General features: G+C 43.6%; 1 protein-coding gene and 1 long non-coding RNA gene across 5 annotated transcripts in view; one reads left to right on the forward strand and one right to left on the reverse strand.

The window, feature by feature from the left end:
- Window positions 1–25,612, forward strand: part of Pde10a (phosphodiesterase 10A) — a 461,462-nt gene that overhangs the window by 165,989 nt on the left and 269,861 nt on the right. The gene's annotated exons all lie outside the window — the stretch shown is intronic.
- The window catches only part of Gm46585, a 31,500-nt gene continuing 18,637 nt past the window's right edge, over window positions 12,750–25,612 (reverse strand). The window contains exons 2-3 of the long non-coding RNA XR_001782163.2: window positions 18,931–19,027; window positions 12,750–13,556 (exon numbers count right to left, since the gene is read on the reverse strand). This is a non-coding gene — a long non-coding RNA (predicted gene, 46585). The remainder of the gene's footprint in view (window positions 13,557–18,930; window positions 19,028–25,612) is intronic.

Raw genomic sequence — 25,612 nt, forward strand, 5'->3', positions numbered from 1 at the left:
AACAAATGCCTAAAAGTAAGAGCTTAAATGGAAAAGTCTCCTAGAGGAAAAGGTACACACATCTTTTTAAAACCTTATATTAAGTAAAGATTATTAGCCAAAGCAATGAAAGCAAAACTCACAGAAGAAACAGCACAACAAAATGACATCATAAAAACTTAGGATACTTGCATTTCAAGGCACTCAACATGAGAGTAAAACAGTATTCATAGGATGGGAAAAGATAGCTGAGAATTCATATGCCCCAATTATACACGAAGATATGGTCTGACTAGCAACATCCTTAAATAAGATACCAAGTAATAAACACATGGAAATGGGCTCAATTCTGTCAGCCGTTAGGAAGAGCAAGCCCAAAGTATCATGAGATGCCTGTTGACGGCCAGTCAGAGTGGCTGAAATAACCACCGAGAACAGATGTTGACAAGCATGTGGTGGCATCAAAGCCCCAAACTCTCTCAGTGGGAAAGAGTTTAGTCGGGTTTGTGTTGCCTGAACAGAACACTTGAAAGAAGCTGCTTAGTAGAAGAATTCTTATTCTGGCTCATGGTTTCAGAGAGCTTAGCCAGTGACTTGGCTCCACATCTCTGGACATTTTATGAGCAACATTATGTGGAGAAAGGGGGTGTTTTCTTCATGGTAAACAAGAGCCGAGACTTGGAAAGGGTCTGAGGCCAGTTATAACTTTCAAATGTATGGTCACAGTCCCCCCACCCCCACCCCCACTTTGCTCTATCTGGGTTTCACCTCCTGAAGTGGAGACCAAGCATTTGATACATGATTCTGTGGTGGACACAACCAAATCATAGTAACAGAAGTAGTTTGTAATTCCTCAAGAAGTTAAACTGAGAGAAGAGGATGACCTAGTAATTCTAATTCTATAAATTTGCATAAATCACAAGGATTCATATTTGGGTGTTTCTAGTAGCATCATTAATCATCCAAATGTTGGAAACAACTCAAGGGTCCATCAGCCCATAAACAAACAAAACACAACATATCTACACACTAAATTCAAAATATACAAGACTGGTGTACACTAACATGGAAGGAGCTAGACAACTCATCACAATGAAAGGTGCGGGACACAGGCAACAAAAATTGTATTATTTGTTTTAAAATGAAGCATCACAATATGCATAATAACAGATAAGAAAGTCTTAATAGCGTTCTCACGCGCCCGGCCAGGAAAGAACACAACAAACCAGAATCTTCTGCGGCAAAACTTTATTGCTTACATCTTCAGGAGCCAGGAGCGCAAACCCCCAGCCCCAAAAGCGAAAGCCACCCCAATAACCAAACCGAAACCCCTTCCCTATTTAGGAGAGTTATATTTCGCCTAGGACGCATCACTCCCTGATTGGCTGCAGCCCATGGCCGAGCTGACGTTCACGGGAAAGGCAGAGTACAAGTAGTCGTAAAATACCCTTGGCACATGCGCAGATTATTTGTTTACCACTTAGAACACAGGATGTCAGCGCCATCTTGTGACGGCGAATGTGGGGGCGGCTCCCAACATCTCCCCCTTTTCTTTTAATAAGAGCAAACAGGCCACCCATATTAATGAGAGTGGAGATAGAGGTCAAATCCCCAGTGTGTAGGTAAAGGAGCCATGTACAGGATTAGCTCTTAGGCTCACAGGCTTTTACCCAGAGCAATCCTGACCTGCTCCCGTGTCGTTTTGCCTGGAGAGAAGGACACTTGGACACTCAACCTTCTTGAAAGATGACATGTCTCCCTAGAATAGGCTCATTTTATGCCGCAGAGCCCTTCTATTGCAGTGCTTAGCCGTGCAACTCTCTCGGGCTGCTGAAGCACACTCACTCTATCCTGTGCAATGAGACTAGCCTCATGGGATATAAGAGCTGAGTGGCCAGCGACCTATTGCCTAAGCATAGATATATCAGGGGAAGCTCCATGTTCTAGTCCTGCAAGCGCCTGGGCAATAACCACCTTGTCTCTCCTAGTTTGGGCCTTAAGCTTACAGACCAATCAAAGAAGCAACACTAATCCACAGCAAAGTGTATCTCCAAATAATATCAATCCCACCCATTCTTTAAAGAAGGGAAATGCTGAGGAGATCCAATTGGGTAATCCTTTGGTTAGGGACAGGTCCAAGCGCGTGGAATTGACCTGAAGTCTCAATTCCCGAAGGATCTGTTCAAATTCAGCCGTCCAATTCTGTAACATATACTGAAAAAGACTTTTTGACAAATTAGCTGCCCTAGTAAATTTAACATACTGAATGGAAGTAACACACAATCCCGGAAACTTTTGTTCACATCTCAGCTGAGCTATTTGCCATAATACATCTAGTTGTTTCTGGACAAGATCTATGAGTTGATTAACCAGCATGAGACCTCCCTGTATCATGACATTAGCTGAGGCCTGTTTATCTATGACTGTAGTCACTGAGGCTGACAAAGTGTTAATGGTGTCAGTCATCTGGACCTGTCCAGACAGAGCCAAGACTGTCTGACTCAAGGCTAAACCCAGTTCCTAGTTAGTGGTAAAAAAGCAGGAGAATACTTGAGCATTATACATCACCGTCATTGGGAGTGGAAATGTCGACATTATCCCCCAACGCTGCTCTCTCTTTATTATTGACGCCCTGGACATCACCAAGACGAGGGACATCAGTATTCCCTTGGTCAGTCTGGATTTTTCGGGTGAGTCTTTCTGGTATCCAAAATGGGTTGTCTTCATTCTGTGGGAAAACACAAACCGCTCCCCTGGATCTTATCAAAATGGGATCCGGGCCATACCATTTATTATCAAGGACATTTTTCCATTTAACCATCTCATTGGGCCTATCTGGCTCTGAACAATGACGTTCAGCCGCAGTATGGCCATGAGCATCAATATTTAAAAAATTGAGTGTAAAGAGTGCCATAGACACAGACACTCTTGGTGCTCGGGGTAAAGTCTCTTCAAAAGTTCCCCTCTTCTGTTTTATAAGATAGGCTTTGAGGGTGCGATGCGCACGCTCAACAATACCCTGTCCTTGAGGGTTGTATGGAAGTCCAGTCAGGTGGGTCACGTCCATCTGACGGCAGAACTGCTGGAATTTTTGAGACGTATAAGCTGGTCCATTATCAGTCTTAAGGAGTTTGGGTTTCCCCCAAGCACTCCATGCCTCAAGACAATGTTGAATCACATGTGAGGCCTTTTCTCCGGTTAACGGAGAAGCAAACATGATGCCAGAACATGTGTCAATGGACACATGGAGATATTGAAGTTTTCCAAAGGAAGAAACATGTGTAACATCCATTTGCCAGACCTGTAGAGGTCGAATACCGCGTGGGTTAATTCCCACATGAGGAACTGGCAAGAACTCACAGCAGCTTTGACATTGAGTAACAATGTCACGGGCTTCTTTTCTTGTCAAGGAGAAACGACTGCGTAATGTTTCAGCCGTCACATGAAAATTGTTATGAAAATTTTTTGCAGCCTCTACCGGGGATGATAGGGCAGCAGCCACCACTTTAGTGGCCTTATCTGCCAAATCATTTTTCAGAGCCATGGGGCCAGGTAGGCCAGAATGGGCTCTAACATGAGTAATATAAACAGGAAATCTTCTAGATAACAAAACTAATTGTATCTGCTGAAAAATATTGGCAACTCTACTGGAAGGCTTAATCACTCCAGCCACTTCTAAAAGATTTACTGCATTAACCACATAACAGGAATCTGACACAATATTAAGGGGTTCTAAAAAGGTTTTTAAAACTTCTAAAACCACTAAACATTCTACCACTTGAGGTGAATTTTCATTATATTGTTTGGATACCACTTTACCATTAGCCACATAGGCACCTATGCCAGTTTTTGATCCATCAGTATATACCACAATCCCATTTTTAAGTGGGTTTCTTACTGTTATTTGTGGAAACACAACAGATTGATTTTGGGCAAACTGTAAAATTGGATGTTTTGGATAATGGTTATCTATTTGTCCTGAAAAGGAGGTAACTAAAACTGCCCAATCATTAGATGTGGCTGCCAAGGTTTGAACCTGTGCAGCGGTATAAGGTACAATTAAAAGATATGGACTTCGCCCAAAGTGGGTGATTGCTGCTTTTAGGCCTTTAAGGGCAAGCTGGGCAATTGCATCAGGATACCAATCTATTATTTTAGCTGGGGATACGTTTGGATGGATCCACAACAATGGCCCATTCTGCCACAAAACTACGGTTGGCAATTGTGCTGTCTTAAAGACACACAAACTGAAAGGCTGCGAATCCTCAATACGTTGTAATTGTGCATTCTGTAAGGCATTTTCCACTTTTTGTAAGGCCTGGTTAGCAGCTAGAGTAAGGGCCCTAGGGGAGGAGATATGAGGATCTTCTTCTAAAATACCAAACAAAGGCCTTAACTCAGCGGAAGGAATCTTTAAAAAAGGTCTGAGCCAATTAATATCTCCCAACAGCTTTTGAAAATCATTTAAGGTATGGAGGTGATCTCTTTTTATCTAAACATGTAAATATTGATTTCTCTCAAAGGAGGAAATATGCGTGACATCCATTTGTCAGACCTGTAATGGCCTGACGCCACGAGGGTTTACCCCTACGTGAGTAGATAAAATTTGACAACAATCTAAAGGCATTATTAAGTAATCAGAATCATTTTCAGTAGAACCAATCCCTCTTGTAGCTCTAGGAATACCAGAGGAAGAAAAAACAGCCATGTAGGCTTGGCAAAATTATTAGTTGAGCTATTCTGTCCCCTTGTGATATAGAAAAGACAACTTGAGGACAAGAACAGAGAACCTGAAGTTCCCCTTTATAATCCTGATCTACAACTCTAGGGTGGACAATAAGACCTTGTAGGCTGCAAGAGCCTGTCTCTGTCATTATTGTCCAGTGGCTTCACCTGCTCGGGAGAGCGCCTTCCAGGCCCTAATAGCCTTTTCATCTGATTCAGAACTATTAAAAACTGGCTTCTCTAATTGATCTTTTTTCTTTTCTTTTTTCTTCTCCTTCCTTCCAATCTCTCCCCAGGTATTCTTACCTGACCTAAACTTTTCCTCAGGTTCAAGACCCGTGGAAAGGCCTGTATACTTATTTTGTGTACCATATTTTCTCTTTGCTCCTACTCTCTCTCCCCGCTTTACTTCTGATAGATTGTCCTGAATTTCATCTAGAATCCGCCCTGCCTTAACCACTTGATAACATGTGAAAAGGAACAAAAGGGCTCCTAACACTAGAAAAAATTTAAGGCCAAACATACCTTGTAAAGCCATTTTCCACTTTACTTCTGATAGACTGTCTTGAATTTCCTTAGAAAGTTCAAGACCAGACTTACCTTGTAAAGCTGTACTCACTGGTACTCTGTTCCCCCAGCTGAAAAGTTCTGAATTCATGCAGTTGAATCCTTCTCAACAGTCTGCTTTACGGGAACCTTTATTACCGCGACCCGCAGTTCTGGTTCTGGAATGAGGGATCTTCCTTGCGCCGGTCCCGAGTTTTCTTGTATTTTTTCGTCCCGGGTTTCAGCACCAATTCTTAATAGCGTTCTCACGACCGGCCAGGAAAGACGCAACAAACCAGAATCTTCTGCGGCAAAACTTTATTGCTTACATCTTCAGGAGCCAGGAGCGCAAACCCCCAGCCCCAAAAGCGAAAGCCACCCCAATAACCAAACCGAAACCCCTTCCCTATTTAGGAGAGTTATATTTCGCCTAGGACGCATCACTCCCTGATTGGCTGCAGCCCATGGCCGAGCTGACGTTCACGGGAAAGGCAGAGTACAAGTAGTCGTAAAATACCCTTGGCACATGCGCAGATTATTTGTTTACCACTTAGAACACAGGATGTCAGCGCCATCTTGTGACGGCGAATGTGGGGGCGGCTCCCAACAAGAAAGTAGGCTTGTGGTTGCTGGGGCTAGGGGATCACAAGTAGCAGTTCAATTATTTTTCTACTGCTGTAAAGATACAATGACCAAGTCAGTGTATAGAACGGAGTTTATTGGGGCTTGCAGTTTCAATTTCAGAGGGCAAATCCATGGTCATCATGGTAGAAAGCATGACAGCAGGCAGGTCTGGTGCTGGAGCAGTAGCTGAGAGCTCACATCTCTATCCACAGCAAGAAAGCTCACTTGGAATGTTGCAGGAATTGGAACCCCTAGGGAAACACCCCCTCATCCTTCCCAAACAGTTCTACCAGCTGCAGACTACACATTCAAATACATGAAAATATGATGAGCCATTGTCATTTAAACCACTACATTCTACTCCCTGACCTACATAGGATTGTGCTCATATCACAATGCAAAATGTTTTCAGTCCAAAAGTCCCCATGGTTTTTCAGTCGCATTACAGTTTAAAATTTAAGTCTCTTCTGAGACTCAAGGCAATCTCTTAATTGTAACACCCTCCATATTAGTCAGGGGTTTTGTTGTTGTTGTTGTTTTTTAGAAGAGCATAACTTATAGAATGAATATATATTATATACACATTGTATACACGTATACATACATTACACACACACACACCCACACACACACACACACACACAAAGAGTATTAGACTAGCTTTACCAGTCCAGCTAATCCTACAATATCTGCCTATGAATGGAAGGTTCAAGAATCCAGTAGTTGTTCAGTCTACAAGTCTGGATGTCCCAGCTGGGGTTCAGTATATGGTGGAATCCTGAAGAAATAGGCTCTAATGCCAGTGAAGGAGTGGACTTGCTAGTGAGAGAGAAGGAGGAAGTAGGCAGAGAGAGAGAGAGAGAGAGAGAGAGAGAAAGAACTTCCTTATATAGACTGCTAATAGAATCTGTGGCTGAGGTGGGTTTTCACACCATAAAGATCTGAATTAGCAGTGGGTGGTCCCACTTCAAATGATTTAATTGAGAAAAAAAATCCATCACAGGTGTGTCCAGGCATTTGGGTTTTTATTAATTCCAGGTGTCAAGTTGACAACCAAGAATAGCCATCATGCCCTGTAAATCAAAAGCAAATGTCATACTTCTAATGTACAAGGACACAGGCTATATACTGACATTCCAAAAGGGAGGAAAGGGAGAAGAGTGAGGAAATTCTGGATCAAAGCAAGATTAATAACTACAGGGCAAACTCCAAAGCCTGTAGCTGCATGTCTCTTGTCCAAAGGCTTCAATGGCTCCAAACACGCTCCTCCTCCTCCTCCTCCTCCTCCTCCTCCTCCTCCTCCTCCTCATTTTGCTGACAACAGCATAGTTCTGTTTCTTGAGCTGGTTATACTCCCCATGTGAGCTCTCCCTAGCAAACATCCCCAGGCTCTGGCACCTCCCACATTCTGGGGTCCACAGTGCAACCTTTCACTTACCCAGATTCAAGCAATGGCCTCTCAGGCACTCTGCAGGGCTTCCCCTGCTCAGCCCCTTGTCTCAGCAGTTTTCCTTGACTGTAGAGGAAGATTCCACAATCCCTTTATTCTTGTATCCTTGAAGACTTAAAAGTCAGAATGCTATGGCCCAGTGTTGTCAAGTTCAGGGGCCTGCTAGGAGCACAACCCCCATCCCCTGAGTTAGATTAGCAGAAACTTTGATTTGTTGTGTTAGAACCAGAAAACCCCTTGTATCCTTTCCTTTCCCAAGTTACAGGATTTTAATTTAGCCTTAGAGAGATTCTGATGATAAGAGCAAAAAGCAGATACATTGTTTGCCAAAAGATTGCAAGAATTGTCTCTAGCTAGCTCAATGGCTAATACTGTCCCCCTATGTAACTCCTTGAGCTGGGCCTGGAGAGTCTACATTGCTCTCAGACTATTGGCTTCCATTAGTCACTGATTACAGCATTCATCCACTTTCCTAGATCAAAGTCCCAAAGTCTTCCACATTCCTCCCAAACCACGTGGTCAGGCCTGGCACAGCAATAGCCTACTCTGGGGTACCAACTCGTTTATTGCTCTGAAGACATCATGGCCAAGGCAACTCATAGAAGGAAGAGTTTGTCTAGGACATACAGTTTCAAAGGCTTAGTGTCTGTGACCATAACAGTGAGAAACATGGCAGCGGTAGGCAGGCAGGCATGGCAGGCATGGCAGCAACACTGAGAGCTTATCTACCAGCATGGGGGAGAAAGAGCAATCTGGGAGTGGTGTGGGCGGTTGAAACTTCAAACCTACCTCCAGTGACACATCTCCTAATCCTTCCCAAACAGTTCTGCCCACCAGGGACCAAGCATTCAAATATATGAGCCTGAGAGGGCTATTGCTCTTCAAACCACGGCAGCATGCAATAACAATGGGGGTACTGAGTTTCCCTCTAAGTGATGATGGTTACACAGCCTTGTAAGCTGCTGAAAACCACTGGATTAGGTATGCTTTTAAAAGGGCTTTGGTATGTACAGTAGCTCAGTGCAATATTCTGTGTTTAATGCTTTTTCTTTTTGAGAATTTCATATTTGAATAATACACATTATTTCCAACCTGCTCATTTTACCCCCTGCCTCACATTCTACCTCCTCCCTCTCCAACACCTCCATTTTCTCTCAGGTTTATGATCTCTTCTATAATTATGTTCATACACACACACACACACACACACACACACACACACACCTTTAGCAGTGCTGTTTTGTAAATGTGTTTAGGTCTGACCACCTGGAATGAGATAACATATCAAAGGTCTTGTCACCGGAGAAAATTGATTCTCCATCTCTTACTAGCCTCTGATTGCTTGAGGCTCTTCATCTAGGGCTGGGACCTTGTGAAATGTCACATCAGCTGTGTGAACACTAGGTAGGCCTTGATTAGGCAGCCATATGATTGGGATTTCATGGTGCAGGTTCCCTATCATGTCTAGAGAACACTATCTCACAGCAAGTGTCTTAGTCCTTCGGCTCTTACAATCTTTCACTTCTTCTGCGGTGTTCTCCGAGCCTTGGGTGCAGTAGGACTGTGTTGTAAATATACCTGTTAGGACAGTAAACTACATGGTCACTTGGTCTTTTTATTTCAGCAAGTGGTGGATCTCTATAGCAACTGATGTCTACTGGGAGGCAAGGCGGGAAGCAGATGAGGGTGGGAGCTATGCTTATCTGTATATATATGCATATATATTCACATGCATATAGTCATATATACAAACATAAATAAATATACATATATATGCATACATACACATGCTTATACACATATGTGTGAATAGTTCTTGTTTATTTTTAACCACCTACTCAACAGTAAATAATTTTTGAGTGCCATCAGAGTCAATCTTTTAAGAAACTTGAGTCAAAGTCGGGCATGGTGGCGCACGCCTTTAATCCCAGCACTTGGGAGGCAGAGGCAGGTGGATTTCTGTGTTCGAGGCCAGCCTGGTCTACAAAGTGAGCTCCAGGACAGCCTGGGCTATACAGAGAAACCCTGTCTCGAAAAATCAAAAAAAAAAAAAAAAGAAAAGAAACTTGAGTCAAACAAAAGTCTAATATAGAGTATCTGCATTTTAAACAAAGAAATCTATAAATCTGTGTTTTTGTGAGGTATAGAGGACATTACTGCTTTTTACTCGAGCTAAAGGGGTAAATGAGAAGTAGAACATGTTATTTGTGAGCTAGAAAATCTGATTATAAAACAGTAGCAACTTTGAAAGGCTCTCATAGTTAGTATCTTTCAGTGAAAAGCCTGTGTTACATAATCTTTCAAGGACATTAAAGAGGGAAAAAAAAGAGCTCCAAGTCACATTGGGTTTTTCACATGTCTTTAAACTTTTAGACAAATACAACTGCCCTTGTCACTGTAGACCACATAAAGTTTCTACTACAATGTATTTGCTACTGCTTTGAATTTGCATTTTAGTATCTCTAAAACACCACTTTGCTCTGGAAGTGGAGGTACAGTGTGCGGAGCTGACAAAACCTTTGAGATTTCACTTCTTGGTCAGATGCAAAACCAGCTCTCTCCACACCCTTAAAGTGTCTTTCAGAAAACAGACAGTAAAACATAAAGAGCCTGTGGGGGTTGCCGAGGACTTAAGGGAAATTAGCTTAGGCGTGCAGAACTTCAGACGACCTGCCAGGCTTCATGGAAGCATCACACAGAGCTTTGTAGGAAGCACTCCACCTTGGCTCCGAGACCAAATGTGCAGTGGGGACAGGCCAGGTTGAATTTCCATGGGCAGCCCTTGCTGAGGTCCCAGGAGAGAACTATGCAGGAAGCTGATTAGTGAACCAGGCCACACTTGCTCTCTCTAGCCTACAAACTTGATTCCAGGCTGCTCAGAGGCTCTGCTCCCTTTACACAGGATGTCTCCGAGTTCTGAGCATAGTCACGTGACACATCGCAGGAGCTGAGGGGACAATAGCTCAAGGGAGACCAAAGTGGACCAGCAGCTGGGAGCTAAGAAGGAGGCTGCGGTTTGACCTTCATTGATATCTGACTGACCCCTTTCGAAGATATTGGGAGAGCATCTGAAGAAAGGGCTCGCCAGTCAGGAATACAGAAGTGAGGTCTAAGCTTAGCTCACATGGAACAAGCCAGGCGCCCTGCAAACTCCTGTAATTCTAGTTCCAAGGAACCTGATATGTTTTTCTGGGCCCTGTGCTCACACAGTTGAGTGTCTTAGTATGTGTACACACACACACACACACACACACACACACACACACAGAGTGTACACACACACACCCCACATGTACACACATACAAACATACACCCCCCACATGTACACACATACAAACATACACACACACACACAGAGTGTACACACACACACACACCCCACATGTACACACATACAAACATACACACACACAAAGTGTACATACCCCCCACATGTACACACATACAAACATACATGCACACATATACACAAACATGCAAACATGCATACACACACACACACTCACACACGTGTCCATGCCTGCTTGAGCACATGTATATGTGCATGGACACACACACATGTACACATGCACAGAGAAATAGAGAGAAACAAAAGGAAAAATTTTTAATGAAAGAAAATATGTCTTCAGGGACTGATGTGATGGTTCATTTAGTCAAGTGCTTGCCAAACAAGCACAAAGACTTAAGTCCAACTTCCAGGACCCACATAAAAAAGCCAGACAGGCTGGGATGCATTTGTAATTCCTGTGCTAGAGGCAAGCAGATGACCGGGGCAGGGAGGCCTCTGCCATCCTGGCTTACTTGGTACATTCCAGACCGTTGAGAGACCTTGTCAACAGACAAGGTAGACCAATGCCTATCATCACACTCTGGCCTCCACAAACACATGTACACAGGCTCAGGCTTATACACTCGCAGTTGCACACGTGCACACCCCTAACTGACACACTTACTTCACACAGGTACTCAAGATTTTATATAGAGAGTGCTAAAAACAAAACAAAGAACAATGCATATTTCTTTCCCTAAGAACTGACTTGACCTTTCCACCAATCACACACCCCATTGAATTGCTATGAAATATGATTGGCTGTAGCTAGGCGTCATCAGTCTCCCTGCATGGGTGATTATGGAGCTCGGCGCTGCCCATCTGCCATGTTTGAGGTTTTTGCAAACAGATTTTTTAACAGCAGAACATATTAGAACTGGTGCAATTCCTCAGTAGTTTGGCAACAGCTTGAGTGTACGGGGGAGGGTGCCAACACCATCTTTATCTACCAGATGGTAAACCTGAGGTTTGAGGAGGTAACTGGCCCAGGCTACAGCTGGTGTCAGGGTAAGAGGCAGACCCCGAGGATGCTGGGAAAGCCCCTGCCCTCAGCTACTTCCCTATAACTCCAAGACTGGAAGTAGTTTTCTCGCACCATTGATGATATAGAATCAACTTCTGTTTTGTAAAGCCAACCCTTTATGGGAGTTTAACATACTCCTCAGTCCTCCCTCCTGTTCCCTAGTCAGGGGTCTTGAGTCTCAGTTTCCTCATAGGTAAAGTGAGGGATGATGAGACGGGACACTCACTTCTGCCTGATTGTTGGAAGGGGATTGGCCAGGATACCCTTAGGACCCAGCCAGTACATTCTGAGGGGCAACAAGCATTAGAATGAAGCCCTTGGTACCTGTGCTCACACTACAGGAGCAATGGAGGTGAGCCGAGGGCATTCCAGAGTGCTGGTCACTAGGTTCTGGACAGGCACATGGGGCACCTGGGCTTAGAGCCTGGGATGTTCAGTCTGTGGCTCTGGGGACATCAAGCCACCTCTTGTCACCTTTACTCTGCCTTCTGGAGCACAGTGGTGTCAGACTAATAGCTCATTTTCTTTCTTTGTGCTTGGGGGTCTATTGTTGAATTAGAGTTCATTTTCTTTTATCTTTTCATCCTCCTTTCTTAGTTTAGTTGTGTGTGTGTGTGTCTTTGGGGGAGTCGGTGTGTGTGTGTGTGTGTGTGTGTCTGTCTGTCTGTCTGTATGTCTATATGTGTCTGTTTGCATCTGTACATATCTCTGTATGTAAATTTTCAGTGCTTGAGACATCAGATACAGAGCTTTGAGATCCGAGTGATAGAGGCAATGTGAGTACTGGCCAGGGAAGCTAACTGAGTCTAGAGATGCTGAGAGGAGTCCTTGTTTTCAGTGATGTATCCATAGGTGAGCTACCCACGCTTCTGAGGGAATCTCTGCACCATACCCTGATGAGCACTGAGTGGGTCATAAAGCAAGAACACAATAAAAACAGAAAAGCAAGATAGTGTGGTGGAGATGTGTGTGTGTGTGTGTGTGTGTGTGTGTGTGTATGTGTTTTGGAGGCAGGGGTAGGAGGGGTATTAGTTGCTTTTCGTTGCTGTGATAAAACACCATGACCAAGGTATCTTATAGAAGGAAGAGTTTATCTTGGATTATGGTGCCAGAGGAATCGAGTTCATTGTGGAGGGGAGGGGAGGCAGGTGTGGTGTTGGGAGCAGGACATTGGGAGCTCATGTCCTTGGTGGTAAGCAGGCAGCAGAGGGGTGAGCTGGAAATGGCTTAAAGCTTTTAGTCTCTAAGTAGTGCCCTGATAATGGCTTCCCTCCAGAAACTCTCCACTTCTTCAACCTACCCCAAAGCACCACCAGCTGGGGAGCTGGTGTCAAATGGCAGACTCTTCTCATGGACCTAGTGTCAAATGCCTGAGAGCATGGCAGACTCTTCTCATGGACCTAGTGTCAAATGCCTGAGAGCATGGCAGACTCTTCTCATGGACCTAGTGTCAAATGCCTGAGAGCATGGCAGACTCTTCTCATGGACCTAGTGTCAAATGCCTGAGAGCATGGTGGATTCTTCTCATGGATCTGGCATCAAATGCCTGAGAGCATGGCAGACTCTTCTCATGGATCTGGCGTCAAATGCCTGAGAGCATGGCAGACTCTTCTCATGGATCTGCTGTCAAATGCCTGAGAGCATGGCAGACTCTTCTCATGGATCTGGCATCAAATGCCTGAGAGCATGGCGGATTCTTCTCATGGATCTGCTGTCAAATGCCTGAGAGCATGGCAGACTCTTCTCATGAATCTCAAGCACAACATGGGAGACAGAGGAGGATAAAAGAGGGTGGGGTGTGAGTGCGATGGGATTCCATCATGTCCATGCTTGAAACTGTTGAAGATCACATTTTAAAAATGGTCATCTTGTGATAGCCCTGGAAAATAAAATAGATATTTGAGAAGAAGCAGTGCTGAGTGTCTGTGTGAGGACAGAGGTGAATATGTTAAAGTTCTACCCAGACATCAGTCCACGTCAGCTCATGGTGACGTCAGCCCATGGTGATGTCAGCTCATGGCGACGTCAGTAATGTCCAGAAGAAGGAGTGAGGCAGGGAGAGGTGGCACACACCTTTCATCCCACCACTCAAGAAGCAGAAAGTTCTCTGTGAGTTTGAGACAAGCCTGGTCTACATAGTGAGTTCCAGGATAGCCAAGGTTACATAGTAAGACTCAGTCTCAATAAATAAATAAAGTCAAATTTTTATAAATTCATGCTTATTTGGCTTGTGATTTATAAATACTTGTGTTATAATTTTCAACAACCAGCTATATCTCACGAATAGTGTAACTGATTATAACTGATTTTACAGCAGGATTGGAGAATGAGACCTTGTCTGCCATGTTTCCCCTCCTTTGAAGAGAGATTTTTCTTTTGCTGTATAAAATAGAATTTAAAAAAATTAACCGAGACACATATTTGGCACATGAAAGAAAATGATGTTGGTATTTTATAGTTTTCCCATTTATACTTTCCCATTATATTTTTGCTATATCACTTAAAAATCATACTTTGTTTCATGTACATCAATGTAATTTTCATGTTAATTAATACCATGTCTTACTTAGGATTTTATTGCTGCAAAGGAAGACCATGACCAAAGCAACTCTTATAAAGGAAAACATTTAGTTAGGGCTGGCTTAGAGTTTCAGAGGTTTAGTTCATTATCATCATGGTCTGAAACACAGCAGCATCCAGGCAGACATGGTGCTGGAAAAGGAGCTGAGAGTTCTATATCTTGATCCAAAGGCAGCAGAAGGAGACTATTTCTCATACTGGGTGGAGCTTGAGCATAGGAAACCTCAAAGCCCACCCCCATGGTGATACACTTCCTCTAACTAGGCCACACCTACTCCAACAAGGGCACACCTCCTTATAGTGCCATTCCTTGCGAGCTAAGCATTCAAACACATACATCTACGGGGGCCATTCTTATTCAAACCACCACACACTGTAATAGAACAGTTTGATATAGTTTTAAAAACCAAACAAAATGGAAAACTGTCAGGTTGCAGACCCTTCCCAGTTGTTACTTTAATGATAATCACTATGGCCTCTATGATGAAATATGTATTTAAAAGATGATCTACAGGGCATTAGCTGTTTACAGAAGCCCCTGATCTACAGCACATTAGCTGTTTACAGGAGCCCCTAAGCAGTTTGTGCTTTACTGGTTTAACTGAAGTGGTAATTATAAAAACTGTGAAGAGGATTCTAACTAATCTCTTCCCCGAGCATTGTACTGCCACATAAATTTAAGGACATAGCAGCCTGGGCTGTCATCTAAAGGGAAGGGGACATGAGGAATGTAAAACCACAGTGGGCTTGGCAGAAGTCCAGCGGATACCTGGGATGGTGGCCACTTTGTGTTCATAGTGTAGAAACTGCTTGGTTGCTGAAGGCATAGCTCAGTTGGAAGTGTATTCACCTAGCATACATGAAGCCCTGGGTTCACATGTCAGTAAAACCAAGAGTGGTCCCGTTCCCCTGTAATCCTTGAGCTCAGGAAGTGGGAACAGGAATTGTCCAGAGTTTAAGGTTGCCCACAGCTACATCGTGAGCCTGAGGCTAGCTTGGGCTATATGAGACTCAGTCTTAGAAATAAAAAGGGATGAATAAACGAATCGACTGTTTAGGAAGAAAACCAACTGAAAGGGACACTGTTGGCCAAGGAGCGTGCATACATCAACATGGCTACCTTCTCTATGAGAGGTCCAAGTGATGTACTCTATGCACGGATTTCTGGAGCAGTTTAATTCTCTGTCGACAGCAAGAGAGTCAATATTAATGTCTTCTTAACCTTCTTTGCTGGCTGGTGTGTGGCTCTCTTGGGACAGACCAGGAAGAGTTTTGAAACTAGCTGTACTGCCAGGGATCAAAGCCCATAACTCTAGTTTCTCCCTGCTGCTTCCAAGCTGTGTAGCCTGTGACAAGTCCCATACCATCTATGAACTCAATCCTCAAAACAAAAATTAGTTGCCTCCCTCGAAGAATGTAAGGAGATGATGCCCATGGAGCATCAGGAAGCATGCAGGTACTCGTGTGGGGCTGGCCTCTCAACTGCCTTCCACACTAGCCAGCTTCAGTGTGCTGGTTGGATGTTCTGAGTGCATCCAGTAAACCATTTGGTATGAGCCATTCACCCACTCCACAAAGCACTGAAAACATATTCCCTGGAAAACATAAAGGAAAGAAAGTAAAAATCTCCCCCAAGGACTAGCCAGTCATGTTATTATTAGCTTGCCCGGGTTCCAGGTTTCTCATTTTTGAGGGTGGAAGTTGAACTGAATAGTAGTTTGTAGGCACCATAGAGGATGCTGGGGAAAAAGGAAGAGGGAAGGAAGCAATGCCAGGGCCATGTTAGGCTTTGTGCTCAAGAATAGAAAAGCAATGAACTTGAGGCTGCAGAGGTGGCTCAGTGAGAAAAGCTGTTAGCACACAAGAGTGAAGACCAGAGTTTGTATTCCCAACCCCATATAGGCACGCAAATGCAATCCCAGTGCTCAGGAGGCCAAGGCAGGGAATGCCAGGGTCAAGCTAGCTATCCAGACTGTAATCTGCTAGCTCTGGGTTCAACTGAAGGCTGACCCTGCTCTGTAAGTTGAGTAAAGTCTTGGAAAAAACCAGTGCTGACCTCTGGCTTCCACCCATGTGCATGTGCTTCTATGTATATATGAACACATGCGAACACATGTACACATTTGTCACACACACACAGGCAAAAAAAAAAAAAGAAGGTGTATCCATGTGAAACTACTCTTTACATGAAATTTCATGATTTAAGACAAAGGGAAGAAAATTTAAATTCACTTTTTCTCCTAGTTAGGGTTTTCATTGCTGTGCAGATACCATGACCAAGAACTCTTCTTATAAAGACAACATTTAGTTGGCTTACAAGTTCAGAGGTTCAGTCCATCATCATCAAGGCGGGAACCTGGCAGCATCCAGGCAGGCATGGTGCAGGAGAAACTGAGAATTCTACATCTTCATCTGAAGGCTGCTAGCAGAATACTGGCTTCCAGGCAGCTAGGATGAGGGTATTGTAGTCAATACCCACAGTGACACACCTATTCCAACAAGGCCACACTTTCTAATCCTGCCACCCCCTGGGCAAAGCATATATACATCATCACATTCCACTCCCTGGTCCCCATAGGCTTGTCCAGACATATGAATCTATGGGGGCCATATCTAAACATAGCATAATAAAAATATGTTTAGTCCAACTCTAAAGTCCCCATAGTCTATTGCAGTTTCAACAATGTTAAAAATCCAAAGTTCAAAGTCTCTTCTGAGATTCATCCAAGAACAGCAGTAACTCACTTAATAGTAATCCACAAAGCAAGGCAGGAAACTAGCTGGGTAAACTCCAAACTCCATGTTTGATGTCAAAGCAGTCTTCCAACTCCTTTTTCATCTTTGTTGACTGCAAAAAACTTTTTCCCTGGGCTGTCCCACTTCCAGCATTCCTCAGCACATATTCCATGGCTCTGGCATGTTGAAAATCTTGGGATCTCCAAGGCAACCTCAATGTTACAACTTCTTGCTTGAATGTCTAGGATCCACACATGATCTTCTGGGCTTCTCCAAAAGGCTTGCGTCACTTCTCCAGCTCTGTCCTCTGTAGCACTCTAAGCTCAGGGTTGATTGGTCATCATCCTATGTATGGTACTGGCATCTCTAGTACACTGGAGTTTTCCTCTGCAACTGGACTTCACCAATACCCTCTCATAGGCTCTCTTCATGGTGCCAAGCCTCAACTCCTTTGCATGACCCCTTCAGTCCTGGGCTGTAAACTACAATTGAGGTAAACCTTCTTCACCAATGTCCCTCTATGGCCTCTTACAGTGACAAGCCTCAGCTGCTCTTCATGACCCCTTCATGACTTCAAAACCAGTACCACCTGGGTAACTCTTACACATTACCAAGTACAGCTGCAGCACGAAGTACAACCTCGGCTATCTCTGGAACACGGCTTCTTTGTGTTCTCAGAAAACACTTCCCAAAAGATTTCACCTCAGTGATGCTGGTCTCTTCTTAATCACCACTAATTTCTTAGCTCCAACCAGTATCAATTGTCCCAGGAGTCCCTTCTATTTTTCACTCTAAAGCCAGAGCCACATGGTGGAAGCTACTGTGTTTTGCTGCTTGCAGGAGCTAGAACATGGCTCCATGGTCCCCTTGTTCTATTGCATTGTTACTAGCTTTCTATTTTCCAACTCTTTGACTGCCTAAGCTTGGCTGTCCTGGATCTTGCTCTGTAGATTGACCTTAAACTCAGAGATCTGCATGCCTGACTCCTAGGATTAAAGTTGTATAACACCAAACCTGGATTTAAGCTTTTTTTCATCTAGACCTTGCTCTGTCCCAGGCTGGCCTTGAACTCAGAGATCTGTTTGGCTTATCTCCTGGGATTGCAGGTGTGTACCACCATGCCTAGATCTAAATTGATCTGAGTAGGATCTTGGCACAAAGTCCCACTCCCTTAATCTGCTATCTCCTAGAACACAGGATTCACCTCCATTTCACTTCCTGGTGTGCCTTTAGCACTAGAACCAAATATTTTATTTTTTTCCTTTTTCAGCTTGCTATGCTTGTTTAAAATGCTCTTCATGAGACTTAACCAGGGAAGAAAGTCTACAAATGGGTGTCTCTGAGACTTCCTTTGTCAATGCAATTAATCTGAGTCTCTTCACCTTAGCCTCAGGCAGACTCTTCAGTCAAGGCAAAAAGTAACCACATTCTTCCAAACAAAAGCATGGCCAGGCCTATCGCAGCGATACCCTACTCCTGGTACCAACTTCTGTCATTGCTGTGCACACATATCATGACCAAGAACTCTTCTTATAAAGACAGCACTTAGTTGGGGCTGGCTTACAGGGTCAGAAGTTCAGTCCATCATCATCAAGGCGGGAACCTGGCAGCATCCAGGCCGGCATGGTGCAGGGAGAGCTGAGGGTTCTACATCTTCATCTGAAGGCTGCTAGCAGAATACTGGCTTCCAGGCAGCTAGGATGAGGATCTTAAAGCCCACACCCACAGTGACACACCTACTCCAACAATGCTACACTTTCTAATAGTGCTACTCCCTAGGCAGAGCATATACAAACCAGCACACTTTTCTAAAGGGAACAAGGGACAACAAGTCTTTATGGAACTAAAGCAGCATCCATGACAAAAGCAAAGGAGGGGGCTGGTGCTCACTGGGGGTGGGGCACCCTGCCAGGTAATGGAAAAGCATGCATACTCACAGGTGTTAATCATGATGGTAGACTCAGCCTCTATGGGGGACCGTTCCTGTCAGGAGTATAACCTCCATGGTTGCGAATGCCCAAACACTGTCATTCCCTTGTTAGAAAAATATACGAAAAGATGTCAAAATAACCTGCATAGCAAATTGACCCTTCATCTGTAATAAGCCTCTTCAGATAAAGTTTAATTTAGAAAATAACGATCACTAGAAGCTTGGACTTTGACAGTAGTGAGGAAGAGAAGCACCTCTCAGAACAAACAATAATCACCCTACAGATGAATGAGAGCGGGTGTAGTGGAGAATCAGAGGCTGAGACGGGCGGGCCAGTAAGCATGGGGGATCCTTAATTGAACGTTTGTTCTTTAACATCACCACTGACAATTGGCCTGGTAACACTTTGCAGTGATCCCCACTGTGGGCTGAGTCCCAGGTTTGGTTTCTAGGTGGCTTTGACGGCACAGGATGCAGGTGGCAGAGGAGGGTGGCCAGCTTAAGATCACTCTTAATTCCAGGCTGTGGCACAGTGGCTTCTCTGTAGTCAGGATGAAAAGCTTTCATGGCAGGGTGCCCTTGCACTATCCTCTGAATGAACATGGGGAGCAGGGAGGAGGGAGAAGGTTAGGAAGGAAGAAGAGGAAGCTGGAGAGGATGAGGTGGGAAGGGTGTGGGGAGCAGAGCACTTCTGGAGACTTCTGGCATCAAATTCCACACATTTGTTTTTCTAGAAGCAGGCATTACTTCCTGTATATTAAAGCCAACACCAGCACTGGCTCAATATATAGATTTTTATCCATCATGTGGTTGATTGAGTACAGGATTCTATCACACAAAGTGAATTAGAGGGGAGCAAAGGACACATTGGCTAATGAGTTTCAGACTCCATCTTTCTCCCACTTCAAGCACAACTCGGGTTTTAAACTGTAATTACACAGGAAAGAGAAAAATCCAAAGCAGGAAGCATGAAGTGCTAGGTACAGCCCCAGGGGCCTGCCTGAGCAGCCACAAGCCCTTAAGGCAAGTCCTGTGCCCTGGATAGTCTACACTCAGTCCCAGGATGGAAGTTTCTCAGTAGAAGATGGGGAGCAGACTGTCAGCTTTTCTTCCCCCATGTTTAGAGTTGCTTGTGCAGGAGGAAGGAGACATACCCAGAGCTTCCCTCTACTGAGGAGGCAGCTGGCCAATCCCCTCCCCCACCCCGTGTTTTTCAAAGCTTTATACTAAAGTTATAAAGTTTGAACTCTCAAAACAGAGAGAGGACATCATATAAAAATTCAAATGGAGACTTAGAAGACATAGGGTGCTGGAAAGAGAAATGCCCCCCCCCCACCTAGGGACAAGCAACTTCTTTAATTTATTTATTTTTTTGTTGTATTTTTAAAAATTTTTATTAGATATTTTATTTATTTACATTTCAAATGTTATCCCCTTTCCCAGTTTCCCCTCCCCCTGCTTCTATGAGGGTGCTCAACCACCCACCCACTCACTCCTGCCTGTCTGCCCTGGTATTCCCCTACACTGGGGCATTGAGCCTGCCCAGGACCAAAGGCCTCTCCTCCCATTGATGTCCGACAAGGCTATCCTCTGCTACAAATATGGCTGGAGCCATGGGTCCCTCCATGTGTACTCTTTGGTTGGTAGTTTAGTTCCTGGGAGCTCGGGGGATCTGGTTGGTTGATAATGTTGTTCTTCCTATGGAGTTCCAAATCCCTTCGGCTCCTTCAGTCCTTTCTCTAACTCTTCCATTAAGGGACCCCGTGCTCAGTCCAGTGAGCATTCACCTCTGTATTTGCCAGGCTCTGGCAGAGCCTCCAGGAGATAGCCTTATCAGGCTCCTGTCAGTAAACATTTCTTGGCATCTGTAATAGTGTCTGGGTTTGGTGACTATATGTGGGATGGATGCTCAGGTGGGGCAGTCTCTGGATGCCTTTCCTTCAGTCTCTGTTCCACACTTTGTCTCTGAAATTCCTCCCATGAGTATTTTATTTCCACTTTTAAGAAGCATCCACACTTTGGTCTTTCTTCTTCTTGAGCTTCATGTGGTCTGGTAATTGTATCTTGGGTATTCTGAGCTTTTGGGCTAATATCCACTTATCAGTGAGTACATATTGTGTGAGTTCCTTTGTGAATGTGTTACTTCACTCAGGATGATGCCCTCCAGGTCCATCCATTTGCCTGCGAATTTCATGAAGTCATTGTTTTTAATAGCTGAGTAGTATTCCATTGTGTAAATGTACCACATTTTCCATATTCATTCCTCTATTGAAGGACATCTGGGTTCTTTCCAGCTTCTGGCTATTATAAATAAGGCTGCTATGAACATAGTGGAGCATGTCTCCTTATTACCAGTTGGAGCATCTTCTGAATATATGCCCAAGAATGGTATAGCTGGATCTTCCGGTAGTAGTACTATGTCCAGTTTTCTGAGGAACTGCCAGACTAATTTCCAGAGTGATTGTACAAGCTTGTACAATCCCACCAAAAATGGAGGAATGTTCCTCTTTCTCCACATCCTCACCAGAATCTGCTGCCACCTGAGTTTTTGATCTTAGCCATTCTAATTGGTATGAGGTAGAATCTCAGGGTCATTTTGATTTGCATTTCCCTGATGACTAAGGATGTTGAACATTTCTTTAGGTGCTTCTCAGCCATTTGGTATTCCTCAGTTGAGAATTCTTTGTTTAGCTCTGCACCCCATTTTTTAATAGGATTATTTGGTTCTCTGGAATCTAATTTCTTGAGTTTTTGTAAAAGTTTATTTTTGTCTGTATGAGTGTTTGCCTGCATATATGCATGTGCACCATGTGTGTGCAGTACCTGAGAAGGCCAGAAGAGGGCATCAGATCCCCTAGACTAGAGTTACAGGTAGTTTTAAGAAGCCCAGAACTTGGGAGGCAGAGGCAGGCGGATTTCTGAGTTCGAGGCCATCCTGGTCTACAAAGTGAGTTCTAGGACAGCCAGAGATACACAGAGAAACCCTGACTCAAAAAAAAAAAAAAAAAAAAAAAAAAAAGCCACATGGGAATCAAATCTGCATCTTCTGCACAAACTGTGAGCTCTGTAAGAGTAGCCTGTGCTCTAACTGAGGAGCCATTTCTCCAGCCCCTATTTAGATATCTTAATTTTATATTTTGGTGATTTGGGACAGGGTATCTATATGTAGTCCTGGTGGACCTGGAGCTCACTGTGTAGACCAGGCTAGGTTAGAATTCACGGGGATCCTCCTGCCTCTGCATTCTAAATGCTGGGGAAGGTCTGTGTCACTATGGCTGGCATTGGATGTTTATTAAGTAAAAAACTAAGCTGGAAAATATAAAGCTTAATTGAATATTTTTAATTTCAAGCAAAATTCCACATGATTTTTTACCCCGATATAACCTTCCCCATGCTGGCACTCACAGCAGCTTTGATTAGGAAGATGCAGTCAAGCAAGAGGAGGTGGGTGGATACTTTGGTTATTTATTATTTTTATGGATTTGTGGAATTCTTAAGGACCTCGGGCTTATAAATTTCTTAGAATTTACTTCAAACTGAATATATCATATTTTCAGGGGGGAAAGAACCCCTCATACTGTTAAGTGATCAATTCTCTTTATGATATCATTATAATAAATACATGAATATGGTTTACAAGTAGGCAAGGGGTTGCTAGACATCATATGACAAAATAAATTGGAAATTGTCATGCCAGGTATTAAGATGTATCAGCTATAAGGCTAAAGCAGAGTTATGGAGGTGGACGGTTCACATTTATCCTGTAAAGCAGACGAGAGCCCCACACAAAGCCAAAGCACAGGGTGCGTCTACATGCATCCACGGTGAAGCACGCTAGGGAGACTGGTGGCATCTAAACACATGGATTGACACCTCATCCTGTTGCCCAGGACCGCAGGAAATAGGGAAGCAGACTACCCGGGCCTGACCTGGGGCACAAGCCCCTTCCGCTCCACTCGAGCCCCAGGGTACCTTGCCAGCGGAGTCCCCTGACACCCGCAAGGGCCCACACAGGATTCCACACGGGATCCTAAGACCACTAGTGAGTGGAACACAACTTCTGCCAGGAGTCTGGTTCGAACACCAGATATCTGGGTACCTTCCCTGCAAGAAGAGAGCTTGCCTGCAGAGAATACTCTGCCCACTGAAACTAAGGAGAGAGCTACCCTCCCAGGTCTGCTTATAGAGGCTAACAGAGTCACCTGAAGAGCAAGCTCTTAACAGTGACAACTATAACAGCTAGCTTCAGAGATTACGAGATGGCGAAAGGCAAATGTAAGAATCCTACTAACAGAAATCAAGACCACTCACCATCATCAGAACGCAGCACTCCCACCCCACCTAGTCCTGGGCACCCCAACACAACCGAAAATCTAGACCCAGATTTAAAAACATTTCTCATGATGATGATAGAGGACATCAAGAAGGACTTTCATAAGTCACTTAAAGAATTACAGGAGAGCACTGCTAAAGAGTTACAGGCCCTTAAAGAAAAGCAGGAAAACACAACCAAACAGGTAGAAGTCCTTAAAGAAAAACAGGAAAACACATCCAAACAGGTGATGGAAATGAACAAAACCATACTAGAACTAAAAGGGGAAGTAGACACAATAAAGAAAACCCAAAGCGAGGCAACGCTGGAGATAGAAACCCTAGGAAAGATATCTGGAACCAGAGATGCGAGCATCAGCAACAGAATACAAGAAATGGAAGAGAGAATCTCAGGTGCAGAAGATTCCATAGAGAACATCGACACAACAGTCAAAGAAAATACAAAATGCAAAAGGATCCTAACTCAAAACATCCAGGAAATCCAGGACACAATGAGAAGACAAAACCTACGGATAATAGGAATTGATGAGAATGAAGATTTTCAACTTAAAGGGCCAGCTAATATCTTCAACAAAATAATAGAAGAAAACTTCCCAAACATAAAGAAAGAAATTCCCATGATCATACAAGAAGCCTACAGAACTCCAAATAGACTGGACCAGAAAAGAAATTCCTCCCGACACATGATAATCAGAACAACAAATGCACTAAATAAAGATAGAATATTAAAAGCAGTAAGGGAGAAAGGTCAAGTAACATATAAAGGAAGGCCTATCAGAATTACACCAGACTTTTCACCAGAGACTATGAAAGCCAGAAGAGCCTGGACAGATGTTTTACAGACACTAAGAGAACACAAATGCCAGCCCAGGATACTATACCCGGCCAAACTCTCAATTACCATAGATGGAGAAACCAAAGTATTCCACGACAAAACCAAATTCACACAATATCTTTCCACGAATCCAGCCCTTCAAAGGATAATAACAGAAAAGAAGCAATACAACGACGGAAATCACGCCCTAGAACAAGCAAGAAAGTAATCCCTCAACAAACCAAAAAGAAGACAGCCACAAGAACAGAATGCCAACTCTAACAACAAAAATAAAAGGAAGCAACAATTACTTTTCCTTAATATATCTTTATATCAATGGACTCAATTCCCCAATAAAAAGACATAGACTAACAGACTGGCTACACAAACAGGACCCAACATTCTGCTGCTTACAGGAAACTCATCTCAGGGAAAAAGACAGACACTACCTCAGAGTGAAAGGCTGGAAAACAATTTTCCAAGCAAATGGACTGAAGAAACAAGCTGGAGTAGCCATTTTAATATCGGATAAAATCGACTTCCAACCCAAAGTTATCAAAAAAGACAAGGAGGGACACTTCATACTCATCAAAGGTAAAATCCTCCAAGAGGAACTCTCAATTCTGAATATCTATGCACCAAATGCAAGGGCAGCCACATTCATTAAAGACACTTTAGTAAAGCTCAAAGCACACATTGCACCTCACACAATAATAGTGGGAGACTTCAACACACCACTTTCATCAATGGACAGATCGTGGAAACAGAAACTAAACAGGGACACAGTGAAACTAACAGAAGTTATGAAACAAATGGACCTGACAGATATCTACAGAACATTTTATCCTAAAACAAAAGGATACACCTTCTTCTCAGCACCTCACGGGACCTTCTCCAAAATTGACCATATAATTGGTCACAAAACAGGCCTCAACAGATACAAAAATATTGAAATTGTCCCATGTATCCTATCAGACCACCATGGCCTAAGACTGATCTTCAATAACAACATAAATAATGGAAAGCCAACATTCACGTGGAAACTGAACAACACTCTTCTCAATGATACCTTGGTCAAGGAAGGAATAAAGAAAGAAATTAAAGACTTTTTAGAGTTTAATGAAAATGAAGCCACAACGTACCCAAACCTTTGGGACACAATGAAAGCATTTCTAAGAGGGAAACTCATAGCTCTGAGTGCCTCCAAGAAGAAACGGGAGAGAGCACATACTAGCAGCTTGACAACACATCTAAAAGCTCTAGAAAAAAAGGAAGCAAATTCACCCAAGAGGAGTAGACGGCAGGAAATAATCAAACTCAGGGGTGAAATCAACCAAGTGGAAACAAGAAGAACTATTCAAAGAATTAACCAAACGAGGAGTTGGTTCTTTGAGAAAATCAACAAGATAGATAAACCCTTAGCTAGACTCACTAGAGGGCACAGGGACAAAATCCTAATTAACAAAATCAGAAATGAAAAGGGAGACATAACAACAGATCCTGAAGAAATCCAAAACACCATCAGATCCTTCTACAAAAGGCT

The sequence above is a fragment of the Mus musculus genome, chromosome 17, assembly GCF_000001635.26.
Source record: "Mus musculus strain C57BL/6J chromosome 17, GRCm38.p6 C57BL/6J".
NCBI classification, from domain to species: Eukaryota; Metazoa; Chordata; class Mammalia; order Rodentia; family Muridae; genus Mus; species Mus musculus.